Genomic DNA, 7,441 nt, shown 5'->3' with positions numbered 1-7,441 from the left:
TGTACTCCTATAAAAGGTAGAAGGGCTTTGATTGAAAAGAATGTACATTCTCCCTGTCTGTCATCTAAGAGGGTCTCCTGAAACAAGCATAAGATCTAAAGAGACAGACTTAGACCCTGTTGGAGGAAAAAAATAAATCTTCTTGTTGTTTCATTGTGATTGTTTCATTCTGGGCTTGGAACTATAAACATACTCCAAGTAATCCCAGTGTTGCGAGTAAGCTGGTTCTTAACTCGTTGTGACCGCATTGGAGATATATGGGGAGAAGGCCCAGTGAAGACCACTGAAGAAGGCTCTTAGCCTGTTGACGCTTAGAGTAGTGACATCCAGTAGTCTTTATAGGTAATTATCTATGTGGTACTTACCTTTCATTTTACCCCAATTTTTAGTAAAATATATGTATCTTAAATATATAGTTTGGTCTTTGCTGAACTGTAGGGAATTGGGATGGGCTTATGTCAGGCCTGGAATGGAGTAACCCAAGGGATAGTTCTGACTTTGCCCTTGATGCCAAAGTAGTGGTAATAGTGGTGGTCCCCCATTGAGGAGGGCTGTGAAAAATGGAGCCGTAATCTTAGGAGGATCAGCAGCAGCAATGGCAACAGTGGGGCTACCTGGTGGGAAGCATGGAGGAAAAGAAATATCCTTGAGTACAAAAAGACACCTCAGAAATATCTCTGAATATAACCAAGGGGCCTCTCATAAATAGCTGGGGACACTTTGATGGGGGTTATTGAACAAGAATGTAAATTTATATTATACTCAAAGGCTGGTGAGTTTGCAAGAACATTTTGGTTAATATTATAAGGAGCCAGAGTAATAATGGTATAAGAACAGTAATAGAGGACCATCATACAATACTATTAGCTATGTATAGTGTCAATCAGAGGGCAAAATAAACTATAGATTGGGGGGTCAGTGGAAAAGTGAATGAGAAGTATATCACTGTAATGAATTTTAAATTCTTATGTTTCAAAGGAATTTGCAAGCTTTAGGGTTGACTAAAATGTGTGTTAGGAGTGGTGTAAGCTAATAATAGTTGAAAAGAAAGCAATCAACTCTGGAGAAGAAAGAAATGAGAGAACGGGCTCCTAGTTTCTAGTTCTCCTTTTCATTTGTTGCCTGACATTTCAGTCCAGATCTGAAGTGGCATCGTCTTCCCTTCCAATAATACTGCCATAATTCTCACTCAATTTCATATGTTCTATACCGTGTCTAGATGCGAAGCTTGATCAGAAAAACAAAACTGAATGTTTCTTTATGCCAGCTGTTTTAGTAACTTCTTTACACTGCAGAAGTAATTTTAGGAGACATATAGACACCATTTCTATGTCCATTTGTATTTTTATGGATAAGATGAATTTGGGCATAAGTCATATTTCTAAATGCCAAGTTATGTCTGTCTCTTAATATGAAACAAAAACCTAAATAAAGCAATATATGTTTCCCCTTGGATTATTATATTAGGCTCTAAAAAGTTTTTTTTTTTTTAATGTGTGTGTTAAGTGTGTTTTGTATGTTGTTTATTAAGTACTGTACTGAACCAGAGGGAGGGCTGAAGAGTTGCGTGGACTTGCTATGACAAGAAGATAGTTAAGGTTCAATATCAACAATTACTTTTGACAAATTTTGAATCATTGGTTAATTTACAGCTTCCCATGTGCTTCATTAGCTAAAGAATATTTAGCTCCAATTTCAGGGATCATTTTCAGTTTTAGTAATTATAATCCTTCTGTGATTTAATTTTGATCATTTGCCCATGGATCCATGTTGAAGAAAAATGTATAAAATATTGTATGTAATTATAGTAAAGTGAGTTTTAAATAGTTTAATAACAATGGAAAATTAAAATATGTTTCCAAATAAGAGAAATCCTGTGTTACTAGTATAAGAATTTTTTTTTTTATGAGGAAGATTAGCCCTGAGCTAACATCCGATGCCAATCCTCCTCTTTTGGCTGAGGAAGATTGGCCCTGGGCTAACATCCGTGCACATCTTCCTCTAATTTATATGGAATGCCGCCACAGCCTGGCTTGACAAGTGGTGCGTCGATCCGCGACTGGGATCCGAACCTGAGAACCCCAGGCTGCCGAAGCAGAGTGCACGAACTTAACCGCTACGCCACAGGGCCAGCCCCCAAAATTTTGTTTTTAATTAGCATAAAAATACTTAAAATATTAGCCTAAAGCCACTGAGGATTTCAAGTAACATTCTCCTTTCAAATTTTGCTTCTTTAGAGGAATTCAAATATTTTTTGCTAAAATATCTTTATTAGAGGGATAATCTTAAAATTCTTAAAGTTGTTGAACAATGTTAGATAAGTTGGTGGTTTCCTATTTACTTTAATGCTAAAGTTAAGTGTGCTAAAAGGTTTTTCAAGGTACTTAAACTTTAAATTGTATGTAAACATTTATTTGAATAGCTTTATAATATTTTGTACTCATAAAGAGTATAAAACTTAAAAAAACAAATTTGAAGATTTCATTTGCTAAATCCTTTTGCAATGTATCATGTTTGGGAGGAAAAACTCAATAAAAGCAAACATTATTGTCTACAAGTTTCACATAAAACTTGGTAGCACAGTTGCTTGTTTAGAAGTCAAGTTCTCTTCTCTCCCCTCTCCTCTCCTCCTCTTCCCTCTCCTCTTCTCCCTTCCCCTCCTCTCCTCTCCCCTCCTCTCCCCTTCCTTCCCCTCACGCCCTCCTCCCCTCTCCTCTTCCCTCATATCTCTTCTCCATTCTCTCTTTTCCACTTCTTTTTCCTTCCTTCCTCTTTCTGTTAATTGAAAATAACTCCATTGCTATTGGGAAATGAAAATGCCAATCACAATGTTGTAATGCAGAGGTGTCTTAGATATCTAACAATTTTTTAGCTCTTGCCATGTGAAAATGATGAGAAGCATGAATGGCAGTTTGCTTACGGGCATGGGGCTTGTCTATTTTATTTATTATATTCCCTGTGCTAACACAGTGGAACATGATAGGCACTTTCATTATAAATTCCAGTAAAATAATCATATAAAATTGTTCCTGAACCTCACTTCTGATTGCTAGTGTAAGCTTATAATAAAGTTTAGAACTTCAGGATTCCTTGACTCCTTTTATAACATTAGTTACTTTCACAGTCTTTTCCTTGACCATTCAGTTTAGTTATGATATCATTTATTTCTAGTTGTTTTCTATTAATATTTTATATCTTTTAAAAAATATAACCATGGGGTTTCCTGGACCTTGGCATCTGGAAATAAATTTCAAAATTTTGAATTGTTTTTTAGCTTTCCTTTTAAAAAATGGTCAAGTTCAATTTTAAGTGGAGTTTAGTTTCTTTCTATGACAGAAAACCAATTAAATTGCCCATGAGAATAAGTCACTAAAAAGCTTCTTTGAGTACAATATTTTCCTTTCTATTGTGGATGAGAGACTGGGCAAGATTTCTTAACACTAGCCTTGGATGGCTTAGAGGAAAGGTGAGAGTTGTACAGTCTTGTTGATCCTCCTTGGCAGGGAGATAAATCCTTTCTGTTTTAAGCTTCCAAGTATCATGACTGACATTAGCTATGCTAATAGGCTTCCACAGATTTTGGCAAGAGTTTTTATGTTCCTAATTCTCGTATGATTCTAGAAGACAGCATGATTGTTTAAATATTAAAATATAAACTTACTTCCATAGATATCTGATAATGAGTAGATGATTTATTTTCCAAGGCCCATTTTGTTCTTTGCTTTGCTGGAACAGACATCCAGGCAATGAATCAATGCAAACAGTAACAATGTACTCCTTTCCTTATACTTTTTTTTTTTTTAATTTTTTGTTTATTGCAGTAACATTGATTTACAACATTGTAAAAATTTCAGGTGTACATCGCTACACCTCCATTTCTGCACAGATTACATCATGTTCACCACCAAAACACCAACTACAACCCATCACCACACACATGTACCGAACCATCCCCTTCACCCCCCTCCCTCCCTCCCCTCCCCCCCGGCAACCACGAATCCAATCTCTGCCCCTATGTGTTTGTTTATTGTTGTTATTATCTACTACTTAATGAAGGAAATCATACGGTATTTGACCTTCTCCCTCTGACTTATTTCACTTTGCATTATACCCTCAATGTCCATCCATGTTGTCACAAATGGCTGGATTTCATCGTTTCTTATGGCTGAGTAGTATTCCATTGTGTATATATACCACAGCTTCTTTATCCATTCGTCCCTTGATGGGCACTTAGGTTGCTTCCAAGTCTTGGCTATTGTGAATAACGCTGCAATGAACACAGGGGTGCATGTACCTTTACAAATTGCTGTTTTCAAGTTCTTTGGATAAATACCCAACAGTGGAATAGCTGGATCATATGGTAGTTCTAACTTTCATTTTTTGAGGAATCTCCATACAGTTTTCCATAGTGGCTGCACCAGTTTGCACTCCCACCAGCAGTGTATGAGAGTTCCCTTCTCTCCACATCCTCTCCAACACATGTTGTTTCCTATTTTGTTAATTATAGCCATTCTGACTGGTGTGAGGTGATATCTCATTGTAGTTTTGATTTTCATTTCCCTGATAGTGATTTTGAACATCTTTTCATGTGTCTGTTGGCCATCTGTATATCTTCTTTGGAGAAATGTCTGTTCAGGTCTTTTGCCCATTTTTTAATTGGGTTGGTAGTTTTTTTGTTGTTGAGATGCATGAGTTCTTTATATATTTTGGAGATTAAGCCCTTATCAGATGTATGGTTTGCAAATATCTGCTCCCAATTGTTAGGTTGTCTTTTCGTTTTGTTGATGGTTTCCTTTGCTGTGCAGAAGCTTTTTAGTTTGATGTAGTCCCATTTGTTTATTTTTTCTATTGTTTCTCTTGCCCGGTCAGACATGGTGTTTGAAAAGATGTTGCTAAGACCTATGTCGAAGAGCGTACTGCCTATGTTTTCCTCTAGAAGTTTCACAGTTTCAGGTCTTACATTCAAGTCTTTAATCCATTTGGAGTTAATTTTTGTGTATGGTGTATGGTGAACGTCTCCTGCTCTTGGATAGGTGACCTTATGTAGTGATGCCTTAGGAGGCTTCCAGTGTGATTCCCTCAGTTCTCAAGGTTCCAGGGGTGACCCCTATGTGGGCTACGTGTGTCCTTCTGTTGTGGCCTGTTTGCTCTCCCTGTAGGTGCCCAGGGAGGCTGAGTTATGCTCCTGGCCAGCTGTTGTAATGCTCAGCTGCTTGTAGTTGTTGTGGGCCCTTTGGTCTCTTTATCAGGTGTGGGGAGCCCCAGCACAGTTGGCTGCAAGTTCTAATACCACATTTGCGTTGCAGTATTTCTTTTAAGTGAGTAGGCCCCCAGGGTGGCAGGTTGTTAGGCTCAGGGCCTTATAATTGCTGTAAGCCTCTAGCCTATTAGGTCTCTTGTCAGCTCTCTGAGGATTGCAGCTGGGTGGGGCTGGCCTCAGGCACAGGAGCACCCAATCGTTTCAGGCTTTGGAAGGTGGGGCAAACCTCCTATGTGGGTCTTTGAGAAGCACAAGTCTTCTGCAGCTGACAGTCCCTGCCGCCCACAGGTCCACACACACAGTCAACACAGTCCTGCCCCGTGTGAGAGCCCCGACCTCCCCAAGCGGACCCAGTATCTCCATGGCGGGAGCCCCACACACTCCGCCACCGTCCCACACTCTCCACCCGCTCCTTGTGCACACCCTGCCCCGCTCAAGTGGGCTCAGTTGCCAGGCTGCAGAGAATCCAGTCACCAATCTATGCAGGCCCACAAGTTGCCTGAGGGCTTGTTGTTGGGTGGGGCCAGTCTCTAGGGTGTGCTGCCTGCCCTGGCTGAGCTGGATTAAATTGGTGCTCTAGCGGGTGGAGCAGACCCTGGGCTAGCAGGCCTCAGGGAGAACTCCAATGGTGTCTGTGTCAGCACGCCCACACCAGGCCACAACAATGGCCGCCGCCAATGTCCCAGTCCCTGGATAGGTCTCACCCCTCACCGAGATGCACTCAGGGCCTATTAGGTGAGTCTCTTTTCACCACAGCACTGTGCACCTTTCTTTCTGGTGATTTTAGGATGCTTTCTGAAACGGGTGAGTTTGCGCGCGGGCCCTTTAAGAGCCAGTTTTAGTTTCTTTGTGAACCGGGTTTTCTGGGGGTGCTCCCCAGTGTTTTAGTAGCAGGCACAGTCAGATATTATGCCGCTGGTCTCGATTGTGCTGGGTCCCCAATATGCCCACAGCGGGGGCGCTCCCCGGCTCAGGGCCCCGCGCCTCCAGGGAGGCTGCGGACCTGTGCGCTGCTCCCGGCGGCCGTGAAGCTGGCGGCTTGTGAAGGCGGCGTTTTTCCTCTCCGGAAGGGAGTCTCTGCCTCTTCCACCTCAGTTAGGATTGTCCATTGTTGCAGGAGTTCCTCTCATCCAGTTTTCAGTTCTGTCTCAGGGGTAATTTTTCCACGAGTAGTTGTAAATTGGCTGTGTCCACGAGAGGAGGTGAGTTCAGAGTCTGCTTGCGCCGCCATCTTGACTTCTCTCCTCTCCTTATACTTTTAAAATGATAATATTTGTAATAAGGAATAATTTGGATAAAAATCAGCTCACAAGTTAATGTAAGTTGACATGTTCATCACTTGCCTTATATGCAGTTACTTTTTCAATAATCCAGGAAGTTTTGGCCAATATTTGACAAACAAATCTGAATGCAAGGTTGATGATCTAATTCCACATTTAAAATAGTAGAAGCATTTTCACTTTCTTAAATTTTGTTTAAAATATTTGTGTTCACAATTTATTCAGACGATGTAGGTATGTACGTGCTTTGATTTAAAGGTTGTCAAGTTATGTCCACTTGTTATTTCTATAGCTGGAAATTCCTAGTACAAGGAAAGTAATGATTGGTACATTTTTCCCTTAGAGCCAGAGTAAATACACACATGGTTATTTTGGAAGGCCTTTCAGACAACTGTCAAATACTTGGCATTCAAATCTGCAGTCACTAGTATTGAAAACCTTTAATGAACATGAATGCGTCTGAAAGTCTTAGAATCTAAGTGCTGAAGGAGGAATGTAAGTGCTGAAGTTTCCATAATTCACAATCAGGAGTGTTAACAACATCATAGTCAGTATAATTATAAATATGAGATTTGTGGAAATCTTAATTATGAGAACAAGGTAGCAAAAGCAAGGATTGAAAACTCAGCTATCAAAAGTTGGGAAGTTGAGGGGCTGGCCCAGTGGTGTAGTGGTTAAGTTCATGCACTCTGCTTTGGCAGGGCCTGGGGTTCGCAGCTTCCGATCCTGGGCGCTGACCTACACACTGCTCATCAAGCCGTGCTGTGGCGGTGTCCCACATACAAAATAGAGGGAGATGGCATGGCTGTTAGCTCAGGGCTAATCTTCCTCAGCAAAAAGAGGAAGATTGACAATGGATGTTAGCTCAGCGCTAATCTCCCTCACCAAAAAAAAAAAAAGA

At 40.6% G+C, this 7,441-nt stretch overlaps 1 long non-coding RNA gene across 9 annotated transcripts in view; it reads left to right on the top strand.

The window, feature by feature from the left end:
- The first annotated feature begins 5,805 nt into the window (after positions 1–5,805).
- LOC147917448 (uncharacterized) overlaps positions 5,806–7,441 on the top strand; it is a 168,172-nt gene continuing 166,536 nt past the window's right edge. For all 9 annotated transcript variants that reach the window (XR_015549772.1, XR_015549773.1, XR_015549769.1 and 6 more), the window contains exon 1: positions 5,806–5,995. This is a non-coding gene — a long non-coding RNA (uncharacterized LOC147917448). The remainder of the gene's footprint in view (positions 5,996–7,441) is intronic.

This window comes from Ceratotherium simum, chromosome 3 (genome assembly GCF_057802395.1).
Source record: "Ceratotherium simum simum isolate JZ-2026a chromosome 3, ASM5780239v1, whole genome shotgun sequence".
Lineage (NCBI taxonomy): Eukaryota > Metazoa > Chordata > Mammalia > Perissodactyla > Rhinocerotidae > Ceratotherium > Ceratotherium simum.
The sequence above is the reverse complement of the archived record's forward strand: the minus strand, read 5'-3'. Positions and strand labels throughout refer to the sequence as shown.